The 27,172-nt window shown below is 46.9% G+C and overlaps 1 long non-coding RNA gene across 2 annotated transcripts; it reads right to left on the bottom strand.

Annotated features, from left to right (window-relative positions):
• Positions 1-203: 203 nt before the first annotated feature.
• Positions 204-27,172, bottom strand: LOC116967374. Of its 2 annotated transcripts, none has more exons than XR_004410206.1 (3): positions 26,993-27,172; positions 14,653-14,661; positions 204-227 (listed from the first exon to the last, which is right to left on the bottom strand). It is a non-coding gene; the product is annotated as an uncharacterized LOC116967374 (long non-coding RNA). The 2 variants fall into 2 exon arrangements; XR_004410205.1 differs by lacking the exons at positions 204-227; positions 14,653-14,661 and adding exons at positions 23,541-23,813; positions 24,423-24,424.

Raw genomic sequence — 27,172 nt, 5'->3', positions numbered from 1 at the left:
GCAGTGATCGCTGTGGGTATCATGATCGCTGTACGGGAAGGTGTAATAAACTCACAAGGATTTTGATCTCAAACATGACATCTTAGAATAAAGGGGAGATCAATTAAGACTGAGGTGAGAAAAAAACTTTTTAGAAAATAGGTGCATGAAGAGGACATTCGGCTCTTCGAGCCAGCACCGCCATTCATTGTGATCATGGCTGATCGTCCCCTATCAATAACTCGTGCCTGTCAGAACTGAACGAGGAGGAGGAGGACACAAATGCAGGCTCAGACACAGGGCAGATCAGTCTTCGGCGTTTAATCGGTCCAAGTCAGTACACAGGTAGGCAAAACAGAGGCAACAGTACCATATAGGAGCAGGCAAGAAACAGTGGTCGAAAATACAGGCAAAGGTCGAGATCACAAGGTCACAAGATTTCGAGAGCAGGAACGAGGTGATACCAAGTAGCATACACCACGAACTGGCAATGGGAACTAAAACACAAAAGGCTTAAATACAGACTAGCAGGGGATAACGAGACACAGGTGAAACACATCAGGGCGTGGCCAACAGACTAGCAGGGGATAACGAGACACAGGTGAAACACATCAGGGCGTGGCCAACAATCACATGAGGGTAAACGACCTGACAGGAAATGGGACCTGAAACAAGAGGAGATGTGAGACACCAAAATAAAACAAGAATGCAAACTCTAATACTAAAAACCAATAAGAAACAGAAACTAGATCAAACGCGAGACCTGACAGTACCCCCCCCCCCCCCCCCCCCCTCCACGGTCGGCTCCTGACGGCCCAGGATCTTCAGGATGTTGGCGCCGATAGTCCCTGATAAGTTCCGGGTCGCATATGTTGCGAGCTGGCACCCAAGACCGCTCCTCAGGTCCATACCCCTCCCAATCCACAAGATACTGACAACCACGACCACGCCGGCGCATCCCCAACAACCGGCTGACCGTAAACACTGGACCCCCATCAAGGAACCGGGGGGGCGGAGGGAGTGTGGAGGCAGGGACCAGAGGACTCTCCTTAAATGGCTTCAGACGGGAGACATGGAAAGTAGGGTGGACCCTCATGGCACGGGGGAGTTTGAGACGAACCGCCATAGGATTGATGACCTTCGATATGGGGAAAGGACCAACAAAACGAGGAGCCAACTTCCGGGATTCCACCCTCAGCGGTAAGTCTCGAGTGGAGAGCCACACCCTTTGACCAGGCGAGTATACTGGAGCCGGCGTTCTTCCACGGTCAGCCATCCTCTTGTAACGCGCAGAACTGCGCAACAGCATCTGACGAGCCCCATTCCAAACCTTGCGACAGCGACGGACGAGAGCCTGAGCGGAGGGCACACTGGACTCCTTCTCCACAGCAGGGAACAATGGCGGTTGATAACCATAGGCACACTGGAATGGAGAGAGACCAGAGGATGAGCAAGGAAGTGTGTTGTGTGCATACTCCACCCAAATAAGGTGTTTGCTCCAAGTTGAAGGGTTCTGTGCCACCAAGCACCGCAGTCCTGTCTCCAATTCCTGGTTAAGACGTTCAGTCTGTCCATTGGATTCCGGGTGATACCCAGATGTAAGGCTGACCGTGGCGTCCAACAGAGAACAAAACTCCTTCCAAAACCTGGACACGAACTGAGGCCCCCGGTCAGACACAATGTCTCTGGGAAATCCATGAATGCGAAAAACATGAGACAGCATGACCTCTGCCGTCTTCTTGGCGGAGGGAAGCTTGTGCAACGCAATGAAATGGACCATCTTAGAAAATCTGTCCACTACAGTCATGACTGAGGTGTTACCTTCAGAAGAGGGCAAGCCCGTGACAAAGTCCATGGAGATGTCTGACCAGGGGCGTGAGGGGACAGGCAGCGGATTCAGGAGGCCAAAGGCGGCCCGACGGGAGGTCTTGTTCTGAGCACAAATACTGCAGGCGGCGACGTACTCCTTAATCCCCCTCTCCATGGAAGGCCACCAAAACCGTTGTTTGGCCACAAACAGGGTTCGGCGGACACCGGGATGACAGGAGATCCGAGACGTATGAGCCCAGTGAATCACCTGTGAACGAAGAGACTCGGGAACAAACAGACGATTAGAAGGACACCCTAGCGGAGACTGAACACCAGCAGTTGCCTCGGAAACTCTCTTCTCAATCTCCCAAGTAACCGCCCCAACAAAACAGGAAGCAGGCAGAATGGGAGTTGAAACCTTAGGGGATGGGTCAGGATCAAACTGTCTGGAGAGAGCATCAGGTTTGCCATTCTTGGCACCAGGGCGGTAAGACAGTACAAAATCAAATCGATTAAAGAAGAGAGCCCACCTTGCTTGGCGCGAGTTGAGGCGTTTGGCTGACTTGATGTATTCCAGGTTTTTGTGGTCTGTCCAAACTAGAAACGGCTGCTTGGTACCCTCCAACCAATGTCTCCATTCCTCCAAGGCTGTTTTAACCGCTAACAGTTCACGGTTACCCACATCGTAATTTCTCTCAGCAGGAGAAAGCTTCTTTGAGAGGAAAGCGCAGGGATGTAATCGACCATCTGTGGGGGATTTCTGTGAGAGTATGGCCCCGATGCCCACACCCGAGGCGTCCACCTCAACCACGAACTGGAGTGACGGGTCAGGGTGAACCAGGATGGGGGCTGAGGAGAAGCTCCTCTTGAGTCTCAGAAATGCAGTTTCTGCTTGAGAGGACCAAGAGAAAGGCACGTGGGGTGAGGTAAGAGCATGGAGTGGTGCAGCAGTGACACTAAAGTTCCGGATAAACTTCCTATAAAAATTAGCAAACCCAAGGAACCCCTGAAGTCGCTTACGACTGGAGGGTGTAGGCCAGGTGGCCACAGCACTGACCTTGCTCGGGTCCATCTGTATACCAGCAGGTGATACAACATAACCAAGGAATTGAACAGTGTTAACATGAAATTCACATTTCTCAGCTTTCACAAACAGATCATTCATGAGCAAACGTTCTAGCACCTGGTGTACATGCTGCACATGGGAAGTCTCGTCTGGAGAAAAAATCAAAATGTCATCAAGGTACACAAACACAAATCGGTTCAGCATGTCCCGTAATACCTCATTAACCATGCCTTGAAAAACTGCTGGAGCATTAGTAAGACCAAACGGCATGACCAGATATTCATAATGACCACTGGGTGTGTTAAACGCAGTTTTCCATTCATCCCCGTCCCTTATCCTCACCAGATGATACGCATTTCTAAGATCTAACTTAGTAAATACTGCAGCGTCTTTTAACAGTTCAAATGCAGAGGAGATAAGAGGAAGAGGGTATCTGTTCTTAACAGTAATGTCATTGAGTCCTCTGTAGTCAATGCAGGGCCGAAGTGTTCCATCCTTCTTATCCACAAAGAAGAATCCAGCTCCTGCAGGTGAAGAAGAAGGTCTGATGATCCCAGCAGCAAGGGCATCGTCAATGTACTTTTCCATGGCGAGCCGCTCAGGTGAAGACAAGGAGTAGAGATGGCCCTTAGGAGGCGCTGTACCTGGCAGAAGGTCGATGCAGCAGTCGTACGGTCTATGCGGCGGAAGAGATGTGGCCTTGGCCTTGTTGAACACCTCCTTTAGGTCTAGATAATATGAGGGAACCTTGGTGAGATCTGGAAAATCCTCCTCCCTTGAACGGGGAGGCTGCCGGAGGGTGGTCCTGGAAGATCCCAGCAAACTGCTCCTTGACGGATCCTTCATAGACTCAGGAGAAGAATCATGCAGATAGATGAGTTTACAGTTATTCCCCCAAGAAATTACTTCCCCAGTACCCCAGTTCATGTGAGGATTATGGTAAGACAGCCAAGGGAGCCCGAAAACCAGAGGATGAAGAGGACAGTCGAGGAGATGAAAACTGATGGTCTCAAGGTGATTACCTGCCACGATGAGTTGAACAGGTTGAGTTCGGTGAATTACCCTGTACAGTAGGCGCCCATCCAGTGCACTAGCCTCCATAGGATCTTGAAGCTGTTCACGTTCCAGCTTCAATTCATCAGCCAAGCGAATGTCCATGAAGTTCTCATCTGCCCCAGAATCAACCAAAGCCTGCAGGGAGTGCCACTGGGAATGCACCAACAATTGTACCGTCGACAATGGACGAGAGGAACGGCTCATAGGAGTGGTACAACTCACCAATGTCCTCTCTTACATTGGTGAGCTTTGTCTTTTACTGAACAGCTGTTCAACAAATGTCCCAGTTCACCACAGTAAAAACACCTCATTTCCCTTAGGCGGCGCTGCCGTTCCTCCGGACTGAGTTTGGCTCGTCCCACCTGCATGGGCTCCTCCGAAGATGCAGGTGGCGCTGTAGGCTGACTGGACCGGCCGAGAGGGAAGAAGTCGCGACTGGAAGGTGAAGGGCGACGCTGCCGCCACTGCTGGGAGGAGGGCCGAACTGCAGCCGATCTCCTCTCTCGATCTCTTTCTCTGAGCCTAGCGTCAATTTGGATAGCCAGGGAAATCATAGACTCGACGTCGGAAGGCAGGGTTAGTGGAGCCAATTGATCTTTGATAGCTTCAGACAATCCATTGCGAAAAGCATCCAACAAAGCAGCCTCATTCCATCCACCCTTAGCAGCAACAGTTCGAAAGTCAATAGCAAAATCCATAACAGAGCGATTACCTTGTTTCATGGAGACCAGGTTCTGTGAAGCCTCTCGGCCAGGATTGGAGTGATCAAACGTGCGGGACAGAGCTTACATGAACAGGACCGATGTCTGGCAAACAGGAGAATTCCTAGACCACTCCGCCGTGTCCCAAGCCTCCGCCCTACCCGACAGGTGCGTGATGATAAAGGCTACCCTTGAGCGTTCTGATGAAAAGGAAGCCGCTTGAAGTTCGAAATGCAGTCCACACTGAATCAAAAAAGGTCTACATTTCTCCGATTCCCCCGAAAAGTGTTCCGGTCTTGCCAGGTGGACGAATGGAGATGCTGCAGCAGCCGCGGCCATCGGAGCTCCTGGAGACACAGACAAGGAAACAGACTTGGCAGGCACGGGAGCAGCAGCAGGAAACAAAGAATTCAGCCGAGTAACCAGGTCTTCAAACCGAGAACTTAAAGTGTTTACCTGTGAACCGATGTCTGCCTGGAACCCCTGCTGACGCTCGCCGAGATCCCGGAACCAGGCGACGATCGAGGAGAGTTGACCCTCGTAATGCGAGATGCGCTGCTCTTGCTTCTGGAGCGCTGCACGAAAAGGATCAGAACCCGCTGAGTCCATTGTTGGCCAGTTCGTAATGTCAGAACTGAACGAGGAGGACACAAATGCAGGCTCAGACACAGGGCAGATCAGTCTTCGGCGTTTAATCGGTCCAAGTCAGTACACAGGTAGGCAAAACAGAGGCAACAGTACCATATAGGAGCAGGCAAGAAACAGTGGTCGAAAATACAGGCAAAGGTCGAGATCACAAGGTCACAAGATTTCGAGAGCAGGAACGAGGTGATACCAAGTAGCATACACCACGAACTGGCAATGGGAACTAAAACACAAAAGGCTTAAATACAGACTAGCAGGGGATAACGAGACACAGGTGAAACACATCAGGGCGTGGCCAACAATCACATGAGGGTAAACGACCTGACAGGAAATGGGACCTGAAACAAGAGGAGATGTGAGACACCAAAATAAAACAAGAATGCAAACTCTAATACTAAAAACCAATAAGAAACAGAAACTAGATCAAACGCGAGACCTGACAGTGCCTGCTTTCTCCCCATATCCCTTAACTTCACTAGCCCCTAGAGCTCTATCTAACTCTCTCTTAAATCCCTCCGGTGACTTGGCCTCTACTGCCCTATGTGGCAGGGAATTCCACAAATTCACAACTCTCTGGGTGAAAACGTTTTTTTCTCACCTTAGTCTTAAATGACACCTTTATGCTAAGACTGTGGCCCCTGGTTCAGGACTCACCCAACATTGGGAACATTTTTCATGCATCTAGCTTCTCCAGTCCTTTTATTATTTATGTATTTCTATAAGATCCCCCCTTGTGCCAATGAAAGTCGAAGAACCCATTGTGAGACTGAGAAACACGAATAAAACTGGTAGAGACATCAGCCAAACCCGAGGCTTGCCAAAATGAACTGTTTGGAACATCATTAATATGAAAGAGAGCACTGGTGAGCTTACTAATCGCAAAGGGACTGGTAGGCCAGGGAATACCCCGACAGCCGATGACAGATGAATTATCTCTATAATAAAGAAAAATCCCCAAACACCTGTCCGACAGATCAGAAATAAACTGAAGAAGGGTTTCCTTCGCTCCATAGATGCTGATGCACCCGCTGAGTTTCTCCAGCATTTTTGTGTACCAACAAACTTCAGGAGTCAGTTGTGGATTTGTCAATGACCACTGTCCACAGTAGACTTCATGACAGAAACACAGAGGCAACACTGCAAGAGGCAAACCACCTGCTAGCCGCAAAAATAGAATGGCCAGGTTACAATTTGCCAAGTACTTAAAAGAGCAACCACAGTTCTGGCAAAAAGGTCTTGTGCACAGATAAGACGAAGATTAAGTTATATTGCGTGAAGGCAAGAAAAAAGTATGGTGGAGCGATGTAACTGCCCAAGACCCAAAGCATACCACCTCATCTGCGGAACAAGGTGATGTGGGTGTAATGGCCTGGGCAACTTTTGCTGCTGAAGGTACTGGCTCACTTATCGTCATTGGCGATACAACTGCTGAGGTATCATCAATGACGATAAGTGTGAAGAAGGGTGTCGACCCGAAAATCACATATTTCCTTCGCGCCATAGATGCTGCCTCACCCCCTGAGTTTCTTCAGTATTTTTGTCTACCTTTATTTTCCAGCATCTGCAGTTCCTTCTCAAACAATGCCTTGTCAATTGGCCAGTTGCAATGGCCTTGTCGGCTTCGATGCATTTTGAATGTCAATGCCTATTTCAATGACTAAGCAATTTCGATGGCTTGTCAAATGCAATAGCCTTGTCAATTTCGATAGCCCTGTCAATATCGATTGCTTGACAATTTCTATGCCTTGTCAAGCTCAAATCCTTGTCGATTTCCATGCCTTGTCAAACTTCAATGCCGTGTCAATTTCAATGTCTTGGTAATGTCTATGCTTTTATAACATATTCGTTTTCAACCCCTTGGACATTTCTGTGCCCTATCATGTTCGATGGCTTGTCAATTTCAATGCCTTGACAATTTCAATGCCTTGATAATTTTCAAGCCGTGACAATTTCAATGCCTCGTCAATTTATATGCCTTGTCAATTTATATGTCTTGTCAATTTTCGTAGCTTGTCAATTTCTCGGATGTGTCAATTTCATTGTCTTGTCAAGTTAACTGCCTTGCCAATTTCAATGCCTTGACAATTTCAATGCCTGGTCAATTCTAATGCCTTTTCAATCTCAATGCCTTTTCAAATTCCAATTCTTGTCCATTTCATCGCCTTTCACGAAACATTTTACAATCACTAAATAGGATGACAGTGCAGCGTGGCGGTAGAGTGGTTGCCTCACAGTGCCAGAGGCTAGGGTTCAATAATGACAACGGGTGCTGCCTGTACGGAATTTGTACGTTCTTTCTGTGACCGCATGTTTTACCATGGGGCTCCGGTTCCATTCAATTCAATTCAATTCATTTTTATTTGTCATATTTAGGTTAACACAGGGTCGGCGATACAATTAAATGTGTTTGACAAGACAACGAGTCAGCTCAGGAATAATATAACATGGATACAATAAGATAAAAGTGACATTAGGAAGGTAATAAGACAAAGTCTTATGACAAAGTTCCAAAGTCTACAGAGTGATTTAGGCTATTTGGAAAAATGGGCTGAAAGATGGCAGATGGAGTTTAATGCTGATAAATGTGAGGTGCTACACCTTGGCAGGACAAATCAAAATAGGAAGTACATGTTAAATGGTAGGGAATTGAAGAATACAGTTGAACAGAGGTATCTGGGAATAACCGTGCATAGTTCCTTGAAGGTGGAATAATAATAATAATAATAATAATAATAATAATAATAATAATAATAATAATAATAATAATAATAATAATAATAATAATAATAATAATAATAATAATAATAATAATAATAATAATAATAATAATAATAATATATTTTATTGTCATTGCACGTCAGTGCAACGAGATTTAGTGTGCAGCTCCACTGATGTACAAGAAAGGTAAATAAATACAATACATAAATAAGCAAGCTGAATTGATTGACGTGACCATCTGACGGAGACTGTCCAAAGGGGGTGGGTGGGGGGCACTCATTAGGGCCGGTTCAGAGCCGCTATAGCTCTTGGGATAAAACTGTTCCTGAGTCTGAAGGTTCGGACGTAGAAGGCCTTGTAACGTCTGCCGGAGGGAAGTAGTTGAAACAGACCGTGGCAGGGGTGTGATGAGTCCTTATGGATGCTGAGGGCCTTCCTGAGGCACCGCGTGTGGTAGATGCCCTCCAAAGCTGGTAGCTCTGTCCCGATGATCCGCTGCGCTCTGTTGACGACGTGCTGAAGAGCTCTCCTCTCCGCCTCCGTGCAGCTGAGATACCACACAGAGATGCCATACGTTGGTGTGCTCTCTGTGGTGCAGCGGTAGAACTTTGTCAGCAGCTGTTGGGGCAGACCAGTCTTTTTTAATGTCCTCAGGAAGAACAGTCGTTGCTGTGCCTTCTTGACCAGCGCAGCGGTGTTTGTGGACCATGTGAGGTCTTCTGAAATGTGAGTGCCCAGAAACTTAAAGCTGGACACTCTCTCCACACTTTCCCCGTAAATGGAGATTGGGGCGTATTCTACAGAATGGGACCTCCTGAAGTCAATGATCAGCTCCTTGGTCTTGGAGGTGTTTAGTGCCAAGTGTTATTGGCGCACCAGTCCGCCATGTTCTGCACCTCCGCTCTGTAGTTTGTTTCATCACCGTTGGTGATCAGCCCAATCACTGTTGTGTCGTCTGCAAACTTCACGATGGTGTTGGTGTCGAATGCAGGGACACAGTAGTGAGTGAAGAGGGAGTAGAGCATGGGGCTTAGTACACATCCTCGTGGTGTGCCGGTGCCCAGGGTGATGGTGGAGGACAGGTGCGCGCTCAGTCTCACTGCCTGCGGTCGCTCCGTGAGAAAGTTCAGGATCCAAGCGCATATCGGTGAGCTGAGGCCTAGCTGGTGGAGTTTGGTGGTGAGCTTGGTGGGGATGACCGTATTGAATGCAGAGCTATAGGCAATGAAGAGCATCCTCACATACGTGCCCTGTCTGTCCAGGTGAGTCAGGTCAGTGTGAAGGGCCAGAGAGATGGCATCCTCTGTCGATCTATTTGCCCTGTATGCAAATTGATGGGAGTCCAGTGAGGCAGGGATGCTGGATTTAATATGGGAGAGGACCAGCCTTTCGAAGCACTTCATAGGGATTGGAGTCAGGGCAACCGGCCGGTAGTCGTTGAGGTTGGTGATTTTGGACTTTTTCGGCACCGGCACTATGGTGGCTGTTTTCAGGCACTTGGGGACCGTTGCCAGAGATAGAGATAGATTGAAGATTCTCGTGAATACCTCCGCCAGCTGTCCAGCACAGTCCTTTAATACTCTTCCCTGGCCTCCATCCGGGCCTGCAGCCTTGCATGGATTGATCCTACGCAGAGCGCACTGTACCTCCTGAGTGCTCAGTGTTAAGGCCTGTCCCTCCGCTATGGCCGGGGTTATTCCACACCTGGTGGTGTTGCCAGTTTCGAACCGGGCAAAGAAGGTGTTTAGTTCGTTGGCCAGTGTGATATCACCGTGGGGGCAGGCGGGGCTGCTCTTGTAGTCAGTCATGTTCCTGTCACCCTGCCACATGCTTCTGGTGTCCGCGGTATTGAAGTGGTCTTCTACCCTTTGACTGTGGATGACTTTGGCCTTTTTTATGCCTCTCTTCAGGTTCGACCTGGCCGCACTGTAAGCAGAAGTGTCCCTGGATTTAAAGGCGTTGTTGCCTGCCCTTAGCAGGTCCTGAACCTCCTTGTTCATCCAGGGTTTCCGGTTTGGGAACATCTTTATTTGCTTGTCCACTGTGACAGTCTCCACACAGCAGTTGATGTAGGAGAGCACAGTGGATTTGTACTCCTCCAAGTCTATCTCTGTACCACAGGTTGTGCAACAAACCAGTCGGTGCGATCAAAGCAGTCCTGGAGTTGTAGGGTGGCGTCCTCGGGCCATATTTTGACCGTCCTTATTGCAGGTTTGGTCTTGCGGATGAGGGGTCTGTATGCAGGCAGTAGAAACAGTGAGAGGTGACCGGATTGTCCCAGGGGTGGGCGGGGAGAGCTCTGTATACGTCCTTGATGTTGGTGTACACTTTATCCAACGTGTTTGAGCCCCTGGTAGGGCACTGCACATGCTGGTGGAATTTGCGGAGTGTGGCACGTAGGTCGACCTGGTTAAAGTCCCCTGCAACAATGAAGGCACCGTCGGGGTGAGAATCCTGCTGCTTACTGATGGCCGAGTGCAGCTCTGCTAGTGCTAGGTTAGCATTAGCCTGTGGTGGGATGTATATGGCCATGATGATAACCACAATAAACTCCCGAGGCAGGTAAAACGGCCTACATTTAAGCAGTAGGTATTCCAGGTCTGGGGAACAGTAGCTCTCTATTGCAGTGTGGTTGGTGCACCAGTCATTGTTGATGTAGTTGCAGAGCCCATATAGATAGGGTGGTAAAGAACGCTTTTGGTATGCTAGCCTTTATAAATCAGAGCATTGAGTATAGAAGCTGGGATGTAATGTTAAAATTGTACAAGGCATTGGTGAGACCGAATCTGGAGTATGGTGTACAATTTTGGTCGCCCAATTATAGGAAGGATGTCAACAAAATAGAGAGAGTACAGAGGAGATTTACTAGAATGTTGCCTGGGTTTCAACAGCTAAGTTACAGAGATAGGTTGAATAAGTTAGGTCTATATTCTCTGGAGCGCAGAAGGTTAAGGGGGGACGTGATAGAGGTCTTTAAAATGATGAGAGGGATAGACAGAGTTGATGTGGATAAGCTTTTCCCTTTGAGAATAGGGAAGATTTAAACAAGAGGACATGACTTTAGAATTAAGGGACTTAAGTTTAGGGGTAACATGAGGGGGAACTTCTTTACTCAGAGAGAGGTAGCGGTGTGGAATGAGCTTCCAGTGGAAGTGGTGGCGGCAGGTTCGTTGGTATCATTTAAAAATAAATTGGATAGGCATATGGATGAGAAGGGAATGGAGGGTTATGGTATGAGTGCAGGCAGGTGGGACTAAGGGGAAAAAAGTTGTTCGGCATGGACTTGTAGGGCCGAGATGGCCTGTTTCCGTGCTGTAATTGTTATATGGTTATATGTTATATGGTTATAATAAAATAATCAACAAATATGATGTGAAATCTGTTTATGATGGCCTGATTGTAAAAACTGTTCTTAAGTCTGGTGGTACGTGCAGCCATGCTCATGTATCGTCTGCCCACGGCAACTTGAAGAACAGTCTGCGCGCTGGGTGGCTGTGGTCCTCGATGATGCCGTGTGCCTTCCGCACCCTTCTAAGCACCAATGAATACAAGTCTAGTCTTTTCAATCTTTCCTCATATGACAGTCCCGCCATCCCAGGGATCAATCTCGTGAACCTACGCTGCGCTGCCTCAATCACAAGGATGTCCTTCCTCAAATTAGGAGACTAAAACTGTACACAATACTCCAGATGTGTTCTTACCAGAGCCCTATACAACTGTAGAAGAACCTCTTTACTCTATACTGAAATCCTCTTGTTATCCTCCAAGAAACTTTGAATATGATCTCATCATTACATCATTAAATAATTGTCTTATATTTTTGTGGAAATACTGCTTGCAAATCTCGTTTCAGACGAATGAGCAAATGTTCATTCCGCGCCAGTTATATATTGAGAATACCGAGTGTAAAGATAACATTCAAATTTAGATGTTAACCTTATCAGCAATTAGTTTCGAACTTTGGCCACAATTTTTTTCCACGTGACTGTCTTCCTGCAATGGCTACATCTCCCTCATGGCTTACCAACCAGCTTCAGAAATGCTTTTAAAATCTTCGGTCTGTTTCCATTCCGAAGTGTGACTAGTTATTTAAAGTTACTTAACCCAGAGAGGGCGAGGAAGAATTATTTACTGGGCAGAAGGGCCGGAGGGAACCATGTTGAATTGTCAAGTCTCTGTGTGCAAAGTTAACTCTTTGCCGTGAATCGTCCATTGATGTTTGATTGTCGCTATATTCCGAATTAAACTCCGCTCTATTGAAATGGACATCACATTTTCTATGAAGCAGATTTTCAAGGAAACTTTTATTGCGGTCCGACAAGTGTAGAGGAGGTAAGCCGATATTTATTAACTGACGTTTAGTGCACAACTAGTAAACATAAGATCGTGTTTAAGAAGGAACTGCAGATGCTGGAAAATCGAAGGTAGACAAAAATGCTGGAGAAACTCAGCGGGTGCAGCAGCACCTATGGAGCGAAGGAAATAGGCAGCGTTTCGGGTCTGAATAAGGGTTTCGGCCCGTAACGTTGCCTATGTCCTTCGCTCCATAGATGCTGCTGCACCCGCTGAGTTTCTCCAGCATTTTTGTCTACCAAACATAAGATGGTGTATGTTTCGAGTAGAGTAAGTGGAATTATAGAGGAGGTGTACACAATCAAAGATGAGAGGAATATATAGGGTAAACGCATGGAATATTTTCTGTCGGGAAGATCTACAGATGTTGGTTTAAACCGAAGAAATGTCCAGAAAGTTGGAGTAACTCAGTGGGTCGGGCTGCAATTCTGGAGAAAAAGAATAGTAAGATTAAACGAGCACTTACCAGTTTGAAGTTTGATCGTTATTTTATGAGGAGTAACGTTGAGGGAATACGTGAAGATCCCCGCCAGGACGCATGCGTGTCATTCTTCGAAGCAGCGGTGTGAAATCACAGATAACTGTAATGACTAACCATAGTAAGATTAGAGAAGAGATACCAGTTGAGTATATGATCAAGGGTGGGAGCGGAGGGTACGTATTCCCTCAACGTTCCTCCTCATAAAATAACGATCAAACTTCAAACTGGTAAGTTCTCGTTTAATCTTACTATTTTACTTCGGAGTAACGTGAGTGACTACGTGAAGATTTTAAAGCTCTGTGATTTCATGCCGTGGAAACGAGTCCATGCATCTCATCTGCCTTGATTATGGGGAGAATAGAGTTAACATCATTAGACATCAATACGATATTGAAACCCAACGATAAAAATATTAACCAATTATTGCCCCTATTTATGGGGTAAATGATATTACAGAACTTAAATTTGTTTCTGCAAATGTTCCAGGTTCAATGACTGGTGCGTTATAAAGTCGTTGGAAAAATTCCTCCGTTGACCATCCTGCTGTCTTGAGGATTTGGTCCATAGGAAAGTCCAACTTCATAGCTGCCGATGTAGCTGCAGCCCTGGTGGAGTGAGAGTTAAAAATGCTAGTGTCTACTCCAGCCTTTATTAGGACTTGTTTTAGCCATCTAGAGATGGTCTGGACTGGCACTGTTTTGAGTGGCTGTGTGTAGCTGATTAAGTGACATATCTTCCCTCTGATGATCTTAGTATACTCCATATTTAATAGTAAGTGTGTTACAATACAGAGACGACCATCTGTCGGGTAGGCCTGGAATTCTGTTTTTAGGCCTGCTGACCCCTGTCTGTTCTGTTTGACTATTTCATTGATGTGAAAAGTTAAATTTCCAGATGAATAATCATGTTGTCCAACCTTTGTTTAAGTTGTGACTGGACCCTTAGTGCCGTGACCAAGGCCATCGGCATGACTGTTTTCATAGTCAGTTTCTGGAGGGACAGAGCTGTAGCTGAAGACCAGTTTCTTAACATGGTCAGTCCAATGCTCACATCCCATATATGGGAGTACCTGGTTCTTGGGGGATAAAATATTAAAATGCCCCTCATGAATTTGGTTACCAGGGTGTGTCCCAACAGAATGCCGCTCTGTTCCTTGCGACAGGTATGTTGACAGAGCACTTCTGGCGCAGTTGATGGCACTATGACTGAGCCTCTCATCGTAATGGAGGCTTGCCAGGAATTTCAGAACAGACGGGATGTTCTGTGGGTGATGTTTATTGTTGTGACAGTACTTCCCATTTCTTGATGACACCAAGCACTGATTTTTTGGTGGACTGTCTGTGGCCCGCTGAAATAATTCCACATTCGGTCCGTCAGCCCCAGGTGTAGTAGAGGTGCTTTCAACTCTATAAATTAATAGGTTTATATAATTATGACATGGGTAACTCCCCTTGTTGCGGGAAGAACCAGTAAATTAGGTCTATGATGGATGGTGATGCATGGTTCTAAAACCATGTCGATATCACCGGGACCCATGGTTGAGTTGGCCAATCAGGTACTATCAAAATACCAGACGCGGAGTCTACTGTTTATTCCTAAATACCCGACTGATGAGGCAGAAGGAGGGAATGCATAAATAATCTTCCAATGCAGCGAAGATGCATCTGTACCACTGCCCCATGTTCTGGTTGCCAAGAACATAATTCGATAACTGGTGCGAGCATGGATGTGAATAGAAACATAGAAACATAGAAATTAGGTGCAGGAGTAGGCCATTCTGCTCTTCGAGCCTGCACCGCCATTCAATATGATCATGGCTGATCATCCAACTCAGTATCACGTACCTGCCTTCTCTCCATACCCTCTGATCCCCTTAGGCACAAGGGCCACATCTAACTCCCTCTTAAATATAGCCAATGAACCTCGACTACCCTCTGTGGCAGAGAGTTCCAGAGATTCACCACTCCCTGTGTGAAAAAAGTTCTTCTCATCTCGGTTTTAAAGGATTTCCCCCTGATCCTTAAGCTGTGACCCCTTGTCCTGGACGTCCCCAACATCGGGAGCAATCTTCCTGCATCTAGCCTGTCCAACCCCTTAAGAATTTTATAAGTTTCTATAAGTTCCCCTCTCAATCTCCTAAATTCTAGAGAGTATAAACCAAGTGTATCCAGTCTTTCTTCATAAGACAGTCCTGACATCCCAGGAATCAGTCTGGTGAACCTTCTCTGCACTCCCTCTAGGGCAATAATGTCCTTCCTCAGATTTGGAGACCAAAACTGTACGCAATACTCCAGGTGTGGTCTCACCAAGACCGTGTACAACTGCAGTAGAACCTCCCTGCTCCTATACTCAAATCCTTTTGCTATGAAAGCTAACATACCATTCGCTTTCTTCACTGCCTGCTGCACCTGCATGCCTACTTTCAATGACTGGTGTGCCATGACACCCAGGACTCGCTGCATCTCCCCTTTTCCTAGTCGGCCACCATTTAGATAATAGTCTGCTTTCCTGTTTTTGCCACAAAAATGGATAACCTCACATTTATCCACATTATACTGCATCTACCAAACATTTGCCCACTCACGCAGCCTATCCAAGTCACCTTGCAGTCTCCTAGCATCCTCCTCACAGCTAACACTGCCCCCTAGCTTAGTGTCGTCCGCAAACTTGGAGATATTGCCTTCAATTCCCTCATCCAGATCATTAATATATATATTGTAAATAGCTGGGGTCCCAGCACTGAGCCTTGCGGTACCCCACTAGTCACTGCCTGCCATTGTGAAAAGGACCCGTTTACTCCTACTCTTTGCTTCCTGTTTGCCAGCCAGTTCTCTATCCACGTCAATACTGAACCCCCAATGCCGTGTGCTTTAAGTTTGTATAATAATCTCTTATGTGGGACCTTGTAGAAAGCCTTCTGGAAGTCCAGATACACCACATCCACTGCTTATCCTCTATCCACGCTACTAGTTACATCCTCGAAAATTTTTATAAGATTCGTCAGACATGATTTACCTTTTGTAAATCCATGCTGACTTTGTCCAATGATTTCACCACTTTCCAAATGTGCTGATATCCCATCTTTAATAACTGACTCTAGTAGTTTCCTCTCTACCGATGTTACTGGTCTGTATTTCCCCGTTTTCTCTCCCTCCCTTCTTAAAAAGTGGGGTTACGTTTGCTACCCGCCAATCCTCAGGAACTACTCCAGAATCTAAAGAGTTTTGAAAGATTATTACTAATGCATCCACTATTTCTGGAGCTACTTCCTTGAGTACTCTGGGATGCAGCCTATCTGGCCCTGGGGATTTATCATGCTTTAATCCATTCAATTTACCCAACACCACTGCCCGGCTAACCTGGATTTCACTCAATTCCTCCAACTCCTTTGACTCGCGGTCCCCTGCTATTTCCGGCAGATTATTTATGTCTTCCTTAGTGAAGACGGAACCAAAGTAGCTGTTCCATACCGTGCTGTAATTCCAGCAATACATTTTTTATCCAACATCCATACAGTGTTTTCCTAGACTTAGCGTGACCTGTTGTCTGCCACTAAATTCAGTTTACCTGGTAAGTTGTTAGCTGATATCCAAATATCTTTCTGGATACACTATTGCCAAATTGTGTTGGCCAGATAGTCACTTGATGTCGATATGTGTCCACCCATATGGTTGACATATTCTACCACGGTGGTGTTCTCAATTTGTAGTCTAACATACTGGTGATAACCCAGAACAATATGACTTAAAGCCATGGCATGCACTCAACCTCCCCAGATATTTATGCCCAGCGTTTGTATTGATGCCTCCTGTGCATTCCCACTTCCCCACAGCTGGAGATGGAATTGGTAGCATCCCAATCCAAGTGCCCATCAGTATGTAGTTCCATAGACGGGTAGCTGTTAATGTTTGGATTGGAACAATGCCTAATGTTATGTTTCCACCATTTTAGTACCATGGTGGCCTCTGATGGTAGCTTCATTGGTCTGTCAGGATGACCCCCATAATTATTGAGTGCACGCATGATCGCGCTCAGTAATTTGATAATGTAAATGTCCGATTTATGTGGCTGGAACACAGCCACTAAAATGCCAATTATTCTACTACCAGTCTGATGGATGGTTTAGTTTACTGCAAGCCTCCATTAAGGCTGTACCATTTCTTACGGCAAAGTCACTGCCATGTGAACTGTGTTAAGAGTGAACCGCAGATGATCCATTGTGTTAAATACATCTGTGGTCACCTCCAATAAATACTGTATAGCAAGCATATTTTAATACGATGCTTGCCATGTAGTACCCTAGGATCAATACCTTTGCAGTAACAAAGGTTCCCATCTAGTAATGAATATAAAGTACGAAAGTATTCAAATTAGTCAAATCTATGATGATGTGGCAACCACCATCTATATTATGATAAAGATTTTTGACACGAATTCCTGTGGTTCGTGTTGGATGTCCTCCATTACTATTTTATTTGGGCACTGAAGTTCAGCAAGTGCTTTTGATTATTTCTTTGCCTGTAAGCATGAACATTCAGTTCGGTACATGCTGAACTGGAGGATTATGTTTTGAATAATTCTATGGTATAACCCTATACTTCTGAAATATAAGTGTCGGTAGTAATTTATTCTATGCATCCAGATAGAACTGTAATCTCCCACCAACCTCGTAAGAAGCCAGACCCACCTTCCTCCATAGTTACTATTAGTAGGTTTGTTTCTATTTCGGCATCCTCCGTGATCGTTGAGGTGCCGGTGTCTGGATCTGTAGTTGGGTCTGTGTTGAGGGTTAGCGCATTCCCCAGGAAGTAGTTTTTAGATGTTGCTTTAATGTGCCCCAGGGTTCCCTCTATGTCAAGTTCTTTACCTGTTAATATAAGATGCCTCCAAATTTTAATATTGGTGGTATGGAGGTTCCAGGTTAGCATAGGCCTGCAAATTAGGGTCTAAAGCCGGTTGGATGGACTTCTTCCTAATGCTGTTTACTCGTATTGGTAGTTTGCAAATTAAGGCCAGTGCATCCTGGTGATCTAGTGTCATGTCTTTTTGTTTATTGTGCGGGCGAACCCGTCCCGCTGTTAGGACTTTTAGAACTTTCTTTCGTTTCAATTCCCTGCCCTGCCATGTTTTCAAATACACTGGTTGATACTGGGAACATTCAGTGTTTTGCAGTTCCCTGATGGTAAGTGTCTTCCAATAGGGTTTCTGCACCCCATGTGCACTAGGGGTATGTTCTGCACCCCTGTTCAGGTGCAGCCCAGAATTGACCCCCTATACTCCCCTCTGATGAGGGAGAACACTGTGCAGCCCTACAAGAGGTACTGCTGTAGGACTTACTACCTGCCCCCTGTGACTAGTCTCCATCTCCCGGAGCCTGCCACTTACCTGCTCCTACAGCCGCTCCAGCTGGCTCCGATGCTCTCGGGCACCCAACCGGCTCCAATGCACATGGTCACTGGCCATCGCGGCTGCTCCTGAAGCCGCTACACCTGAGGCCGCTCCTGCTCCAGTTCCTGCAGCCACTCCACCCGGCTCCAATGCTCACGGGCACTGGCCGTCGCGGCTGCTCCTGAAGCCGCTCCTGCTCCAGCGCCTGCAGCCAGCCCAGGATTGACCCTCGGTGTTCCTTTCTGATGAGGGAGAAACACTGTGCAGCCCTACACGAGGTACTGCTGTGGGGCTTACTAACTGCCCACTGTGGCTAGACTCCATCTCCCGCTGCCTGCCACTTTGGGGTATTTCCTCCAGCAGCCGTTCCAACTGGTTCTCATGCTCTCGGGCATAGGCCACTCCCGGCTGCTGCAGCCGCTCAAACCGGGTCCAATGCGCACGGGCACTGGCCGCTCGCGGCTGCTCCTAAAGCCGCTCCAACCGGCCCCAATGCGCACGGGCACTGGCCGCTCGCGGCTATTCAGAGTCGGACTCCTCGGAGTCAACGACCCTGTTTGTTTTTGCTTCCCTATCCCGCCGGCCGGGGCCGGTGCGGGAGCGAAGTCGGCAGCGAAGATTACGGGAGATTAGCGTGCATTTGGCTGCTGCTGTCGGCTGCCCGCTACTCCGCGGTTCTCCCCCGCCAGCTTTCCCGCAGCCTTCGTGGATCTGGTCCATGTCTCCACCTGAACGGTAAGTAGAAGGAACGCAGAGTCTTCTTACCTGTTGTTCCCGACTTTCAAATTCTGGAACGCAGAGTCTCCTTACCTGCTGTTCCCGGCTTTCAAATTTTGCCGCTAAGGGAACGTCGTTCCCCCTGCTGTGACTCGTTGCAATGCGTGTAGCGATAAGGCACGCTTGCGTCCTGGCGGGGTTCTTCACGTAGTCACTCACGTGACTCCGAAGTAAAACGGGTGATGTTTCACGTTGAGGTTCAGCCCTTCAGTTTTCTCTTCAGCATATGTAATGGCAATCTGAGCGGTAATTTTTCCACACAAAGGGTGGCGGGTGTATGGAACGAGCTGCCAGCGGAGGTAGCTGAGGAAGGTACTATCATAACGTGTAAGACACATTTAGCCATGTACATGGATACGGCAGGTTTGGATTGATATGGGCCAAACGCAGGCAGGTGAGATTATTGTAGATGCGGCATGTTGGGTGGTGTGGACAAGTTGGGCCGAAGGAACATGTTTTCATACTGCATAACTCTATGACTCTATTACTGAAATTATTACCTCAGGACGTTTTCATTTCACAGAGCATTAAATATAGAATGGCAGTATACAGAAACGGGCTCTTCAGCCCACAATGTTTAGGAGTTTTTAGATTTTAGATTTTAAAGATACAACATAGAAAGAGGCCTTCAGCCCACCGAATCCGTAACGACCCGTTCACACAAGTTTAGCTTAGAGATACAGCGCAGAAACAGGCCCTTCGGTCCATCGAGTCTGCGGCGGCCAGCGATCACCCGCTCACACACTAGTTTAAACTAAGTTTAGTTTAGAGATACAGCGCGGAAAAACGCCGACCATCGATCACCCGCTCAAAGCATTTCTGTGGTATCCCACTTTCTCATCTAATCGCTACATGTTGGGGCAATGTACAGAACACAATTAAAATACAAAACTACACGTCTTTGGAGTGTGGAAGGAGACCAGAGCACGCAGAGAATCCCCACGCGGTCACAGGGGGGAACGTACAGAGTCCGTACAGACAGCACTCGAGGTCGGGATCGAACGCGGGTCTCTGGCGCCGTGAGGCAGCGGCTCTCATTGCGCTGCGCCATGATTTGACACTAAACTCTCAATTGAATAAACTGTGACTGCAAAGGATGTTTTGAACAAGAGATAAAAACGGTATTACATCAATGTGCCCTTTAATTTAGTTTAGTTTGGTTTAGTTTGGTTTAGTTTAGTTTAGTTTAGTTTAGTTTAGTTTAGTTTTGTTTAGTTTAGTTTAGTTCGCTTATATTAGCCTAGTTTAGTTTAGTTTAGTGTCACGTGTACCGTGGGACAGTGAAAATCTCTTTTATCGCGTGCTATCCCGTCACTGGAAAGGCAATACATGATTACAATCGTGCCGTCCACAGTATACAGATACAGGATAAAGCGAATAACGTTTTAGTGCAAGATGAAGTCCAATAAAGTCAGATTAAAAATAGTCCGTGGGTCTCCCATCAAGTAGATGGGTGTACAGAACCGCCCTCTAGATGGTGAGTGGATGATTCCTGATAACATCTGGGAAGAGTTTAAGAAGGAACTGCAGATGCTGGAAAATCGAAGGTACACAAAAATGCTGGAGAAACTCAGCGGGTGCAGCAGCATCTACGGAGCGAAGGAAATAGGCAACGTTTCGGGCTGAAACCCTTCTTCAGACATCTGGGAAGAAACTGTCCCTGAATCTGGAGGTGTGCGTTTTTATACTTCTGTACCTCTTGCCCGATGGGAGAGGGGAAAAGAGGGAGTGACCGTGGGGTGAGGCTGCTCCTTGATTATGCTGGTGGTCTTGCCGAGGCAGCCTGAAGTGTAGATGGAGTTGATGGAAGGGAGGTTGGTTTGATGGTCTGTGCTGCGTCCACACCTCACCGCCAATTTCCTGCTGCGGTCATAGAGTGATTCAGTGTGGAAACAGGCCATTCAGCCCAACTTGCCCACACCAGCCCATATATCCCTGCTACACAAGTCCGCGTTTGGTCAATATCCCTCCAAACCTCCCCTATCCACGTACCCGTATAACTGGTTCATAAAATTTCGGATAGTCCCTGCCTCAACTACCTCCCCCGGCAGCTCGTTCCATACACCCACCACCCTTTCTATGTGAAAAATTTACCCCTCAGATTCCTATTAAATCTTTTCCGCTTCGCCTGAAAATGTTCAATGTTTCAAAACCAATCTATGATGTAACTGATGATGACACGCTTCCTACAGCGCAGCTGCAGAAGATGGTGTGAGTTTTGTGGGGATTTCCCGATGTTCGTAAGCCTTCTAAAGCGTTAATGTGCTTTCTTGGCCATTGGTTCGCTGTGTCACGTCCAGGACAAGTTGCTGTTGATTTAGATTCGCGGTGATATTTAGAATTCCTATATTTTGTTCTGACCGTGTTTTTTTGTGTGTTTAGAACTTTTCACAGATACCACAAAGATGGGAAAATGTGTCCCCCTGATATCTGTAATGTCTGTGCTACTGATGGTAACCTTTTATGAAAGTCGTGGGGCCTGACAACGCGTCCTATCAAGATACGACAGGAACCACAAGGAATCAACAGCCCAGAAATCGCCGCAGGCTCTAAAGGAAACGGGTAAGTTCAGCTGAGAACGCAAAGAGATGTTGTAGGAGACGAATTAGACCATTCGGCCATCGAGTATACCCCGCCATTCAATCATGGCTGTTGTATCTTTCCACCTCAACCCCTTTCGCCTTCTCCCAATCATCCCTGACATCCATACTAGTCATTACCTTGTTTAAGAAGGAACTGCAGATGCTGGAAAATCGAAGGTAGACAAAAATGCTGGAGAATCTTAGCAGGTGAGGCAGCGTCTACGGAGCGAAGGAAATAGGCAACTTTTCGGGTCGAAACGTTGTCTGAAGAAGGGGTTCGACCCGAAACGTTGCATATTTCCTTCGCTCCATAGATGCTGCCTCATCCGCTAAGTTTGTCCAGCATTTTTGTCCACCCAGTCATTAACCTGTCAAGCTCCGCTTCAAAATTCATCGTACAGATTCACCACCCTCTGGCTAAATAAATTCCTCCTCATCTCCTTTCTAAAGGTACGTTATTTTAACCTGAGTTTGCGGCTTCTGGTTCTAGACTCTCACATTCGTGGTAACATCCTCTCCACATCCGCTCTATCCAGGCCATTCACGGGCAGCAGAAAAGCCAATTTAAATCTTCTAATACTCTCCCACGCCTTGCAGAGCTGGTCCTTACCCTCAACAACTTCTCCTTCGTCTATTCCCACCTCCTCCAAATCCAAGGCTTAGCTATGAACACCCGCATGAGCCCCAGCTATGGCCGCCTCTTTGTAGGGTACGTCGAAATATCACTGTCCCATGAGTACACTGGCCCTATGCCCGAACTCTACCTCCGCTACATTGACGACTGTATCAGTGCTGTTTCCTGCACCCATGCAGAACTCACCGACTTCATCAACCTCACGACTAATTTCCATTCCGCACTCAAATTCACTAGGACCATCTTCAAGATCTCCCGACCGTTTCTGGATCTCACCGTCTTCATCACAGGAGACGGATTATTGACCGTCATCTACTAACTAGACAACACTCCTTCCCTCCCTGCTTCCTATGAAGACTCTATCCCCTACTCCTAAATATACCCAATGGCGGAACTGCCATGTGAGGAATGATTGAAAAGTCTAGGCTTGTATTCACTGGAGTTTTGAAGGATGAGCGTGGATCTTATAGAAACATATTAAATCATAAAAGGACTGGCCAAGCTAGATGCAGGAAACATGTTCCCAATGTTGGGCGAGTCCAGAACGGGCCACAGTCTTAGAATAAAGGGGAGGCCATTTAAGACTGAGGTGGGAAAACACTTTTTCACCCAGAGAGTTGTGAATTTGTGGAATTTCCTGCCACAGAGGGCAGTGGAGGCCAAATCACTGGATGGAATAAAGAAAGAGTTAGATAGAGCTCTAGCGGCAAGTGAAGTCAAGGCATGTGGGGAGAAGCAGGCACGGGTTATTGATTGGGGACGATCAGCCATGATCACAACGAATGGCGGTGCTGGCTCGAAGGGCCGAATGGCCTCCACCTGCATCTATTTTCTATGTTTCTATGTAATTCCTCCGCCTACGTCACATATGCGCCCAGGATGAAATTGTTTATATTAAATCACTGGAGACATTCTCATTCTTTAGGAAACGGGGATTCCTCTCTTCCATTATAGGTGACGCTCTAGGGCCTCCTCGATATCACGCAGCTCCGCTCTGGCTCCCCCTCCCGCCATTCGCAACAAGTCACCCTTTCCCTCGCCTACCACCCCATCAGCCGTCGCATACAGCATATAATCCTCCAACATTTTCGCCATCTCCAACGGGAACTCACTACTGGCCACATCTTCCCACCTCCACCCCTTTCTGCTTTCCGCAGAGGCCGTTCTCTCCGTAACTCCCTGGTCAACTCGTCCCTTCCCACCCAAATCACCCCCTCCTCAGGCACTTTCCCCTGCAACCACAGGAGATTCAACACCTGTCCATTTACCTCCCCCCTCGACTCCATCCATGAACACCGACAGTTTTTTCAGATGAGGCAGAGGTTCACTTGCATCTCCTGCAAATTCATCTACTGTACCTGCTGTTCCATCTGTCAAGTTCTGTACATCGGAGAGACCAAGCGCAGGCCCGGCGATCGTTTCGCTGAACGCATCCGCTCAGTCCGCTTCAACATACCTGATCTCCCAGTTGCTCATCACTTTAACTACCCCTCTCATTCCCAATCTGACTTTTCTGTTCTGGACCTCGTTCATTGTCAGGATGAGTCCCAGCGCAATTTGGACGAACAGCACCACATATTTCGCTTCGGAATGTTGCAATCCGGCGGTATAAACATTGACTTCTCTAACATCAAGTAGCCCTTGCTCTACCTCTTTCTTCATCCCTTGCCAGTCCCCCCACTAGTCTTTCTGTCTCCAACTACATTCTATCTCTGTCCCGCCCACAACCCTGACATCAGTCTGAAGAAGGGTCTCGACCCGAATCGTCACCCATTCCTTCTCTCCAGAGATACTGCCTGCCCCGCTGAGTTACTCCTGCATTTTGTGTCAACCAGCATCTGCTGTTCTCTCCTACATATAATCGGGTTTCTGTAAGTTTCTCGTCCTTCTATTGCCGCCATCATTCTCATCAAGCAGTTTAGAAACAAGCCCACCGAGTCCTTCTTTGAAGTGTGGGAGAAACCGAAGATCTCGGAGAAAATCCACGCGGTCACGGGAGAACGGACAAAGTCGGTAGCAACAGCACTCGTAGGCAAGGTCGAACCCGTGTCTCCGGCGCTGCAAGCGCTGTAAGGTAGCACCTCTAACGCTGCGCCACCGTGCAACCACAAAAATATGGCATTCAGAAAAAATTAACGGCCAAATATTTGGTGCACATCATACCACCACATCAACACTCATCCATATAACTCTGATCTTGGATGTGTGTGTGTGTATGTGTGTTTGTAATCACATCTTCTTGAAAAAAAGACGAGCTAACGGTAACATTTTAACATATTCCGATCGCAATTTATCCCGTGCAGTACAAAATCGCCTTCTCTCAAAATTCCATGCATTATTCCTCGAGTTATTAATCAAAATGTTCAAAAACGTAAAAACATTGGGGAAAAAATAACTGCTTATTCCCTGTGCTTAGAGTTGTGACGTCACAATGGGATTCTAGCACTGCTCGCAGCATTGCTGCTGTCCAAATACACTGAGTCCTGTTAGCCCTAGCAAGTGCAAATGCATGTTTTTAAAGTCACAGTACACTGAGTTCTGCTAGCCCTAGCGAGTCCAAATGCAATTTTTAAAGTTACATTACACTGACTCCTGCTAGCCTTAGCAGGTGCAAATGCATTTTATTACGTCTCAGTACACTGAGTTCTGCGAGCTAGCAAGTGCAATTGCATTTTTTTCTTAAGTTTAAAAATGAGGGAGGATGAATGAGGCGAAATGAACAGCCCCTGCGCAGTTGTCGGCTATGGGTAAGTGGTGGAATATTGCTTTGAGGAGCGGGTTGCGTTCGGGGACCAGGCCTCCCGTGGGGGCTACGGGTGAGTGGTGGAATATTGCGTTGGGGAGCGGTTTGCGTTGGGGGAATCAGGCCTCCCGTGTGACAGGAACCCAATGGGTTCCACTTGGTCTACTTATCTATAAAACTCTTGCCGCAGGTGTACATTCTGAAGGACAAGGAGCTGAATTCAATGTGACTACCCGACGGGAATTAGAGATGTTCGCAGGAAGTCCAAGCAGCATTTTGCAACTTTTGGCAAAACTTTGCAAGGCCATCATCGAAAATACATGCAAGTAAACCCTCGTTTATACGGACCTCTTTATAAAGGACTCCGGTTATAGCGTTCTGTCTCCTTAAAAACACATACTGGTAGTTACACTGCAGAGTTCAAGAAATTGACAATACATTGACATTGACAAGGCATTGAAATTGACAAGGCATTGAAATTGACAAGGCGTGAAATTGGCAAGGCATTGAAATTGACAAAACATAGAAATTGACAAGGGGATCAATTTTTTTAGTTTTGTTTAGAGAAACGGCGCGGGAATAGGCCCTTCTGCCCACCGAGTCCACGCCGAGAAGCGAACACACGTTCAGACTAGTTTAATTTAGAGACACAACACGGAAACTTTGGCTCAACGAATCCGTGCCGAACAACAATCACACCACACACCACACAACTGTACACACTCCGGATAATTTAGTGATTCATCGAAGCCAATTAACTTACATACCTGTACTTCTTTGGAATATGGTGGGAACCCGGTGTATCGGTAGAAAACCCGCGCGGTCACGGGGAACGTACAAACTCCGTGCAGACAACACCCGTGGTTAGGATCGAACTCGGGCCTCTGGCGCTGTGATTGAGGCAGCAACTCTACTGCTGCGCCACCATGACACCCAATTGACAAGGCGTTGAAATTTACATGACAAAAATTGACAAGGCGATGAAATTGACAAGGCGTTGACATTGACAACTCATTGAAATGGATGAGGCATTGACATGGAGAAGGCGTTGAAATTGATAAGGCATTGACAAGGAGTGTGAGATGAAAACAGAGCACCCGTGGTCACTCGAAAAACATGCAAACCCCCTACAGAGAGCACCAGTAGTTAGGATCGAACCCGGGTCTCTGGCGCTATGAGGCAGCAACTTTACCGCTGTGCCACCGTGTTGTCCTATTTAGTGAAATAAAAATATTTTTGAAACATAATGGCCAATTATTTGTTGTTGTTTTTTATAACCGCTACACCAACACTCGTCTATAAATCTCTTCCCGCCAGGGATGAGATTGCCCACGTTTATCACATGTGTATATTCTGAATATCGAAGAGGGGAATATACTGGGGTTATCAAATGGAATCGACAGATATCCGGAGGAAGTCGTGTTCGAAGTGGTAAGTTACGTTTGTGTAGTTTTGCCATTCGTTGCTGGCTGACGGCGGCATGTATATGGAATAAACCCCCGTCCGTACGGGCCGCTTTATCATTCAATTCAATTCAATTCAATTCAATTGTGTTTGTCATGTATAGGTTAACACTGGGTCAACGGTACAATTAAATGTGTTTGACCAGACAAAGGTTTGACAACCTCAGCAATGATATTACAAGGATAAAATAAGATAAAAATTACAATGGTAAAGGACCTGTCCCACTTGGGCGTCATTTGCGCATCACGCAGATGGCGCGCGAGGATTTTGAGAATCCAGGGGCGCCGCGCGTCACTGCCTACGCCACCACGTCTCACCACGTGCCATGCGCGCGCAATACACGCCATGCGCGGAATGCACACAATACGCATTCTCTGCAGTAATTTGCGGCTGTGGGCAGAACAGTTCCCATACCAGACTGTGTATACCGGGCTTCAGTTATGGTATCTCTCTCTATAAGAACACAGGCTGTTAGTTACACTGCGGTGGCCACGGCAATTGTCAAGGCATTGACATTGACAAGCCATTGAAATTGTTACAGTAGTGAGATTGACAAGCCAGTGAACTTCACAAGGTCTTGAAATTAACCATATAACAACCATATACCCATATAACAATTACAGCACGGAAACAGGCAATCTCGGCCCTTCCAGTCCGTGCCTATCTCTTACTCTCGCCGTGTCCCATCTACCTGCACCCAGACCATAACCCTCCATTCCTTTCCCATCCATATACCTATCCAATTTATTTTTAAATGATAACATCTAACCTGCCTC

Source organism: Amblyraja radiata, chromosome 39 (assembly GCF_010909765.2).
Source record: "Amblyraja radiata isolate CabotCenter1 chromosome 39, sAmbRad1.1.pri, whole genome shotgun sequence".
Classification (NCBI taxonomy): Eukaryota; Metazoa; Chordata; class Chondrichthyes; order Rajiformes; family Rajidae; genus Amblyraja; species Amblyraja radiata.
Note: the sequence above shows the minus strand (reverse complement) of the source record. Positions and strands in the feature narration are given on the sequence as shown.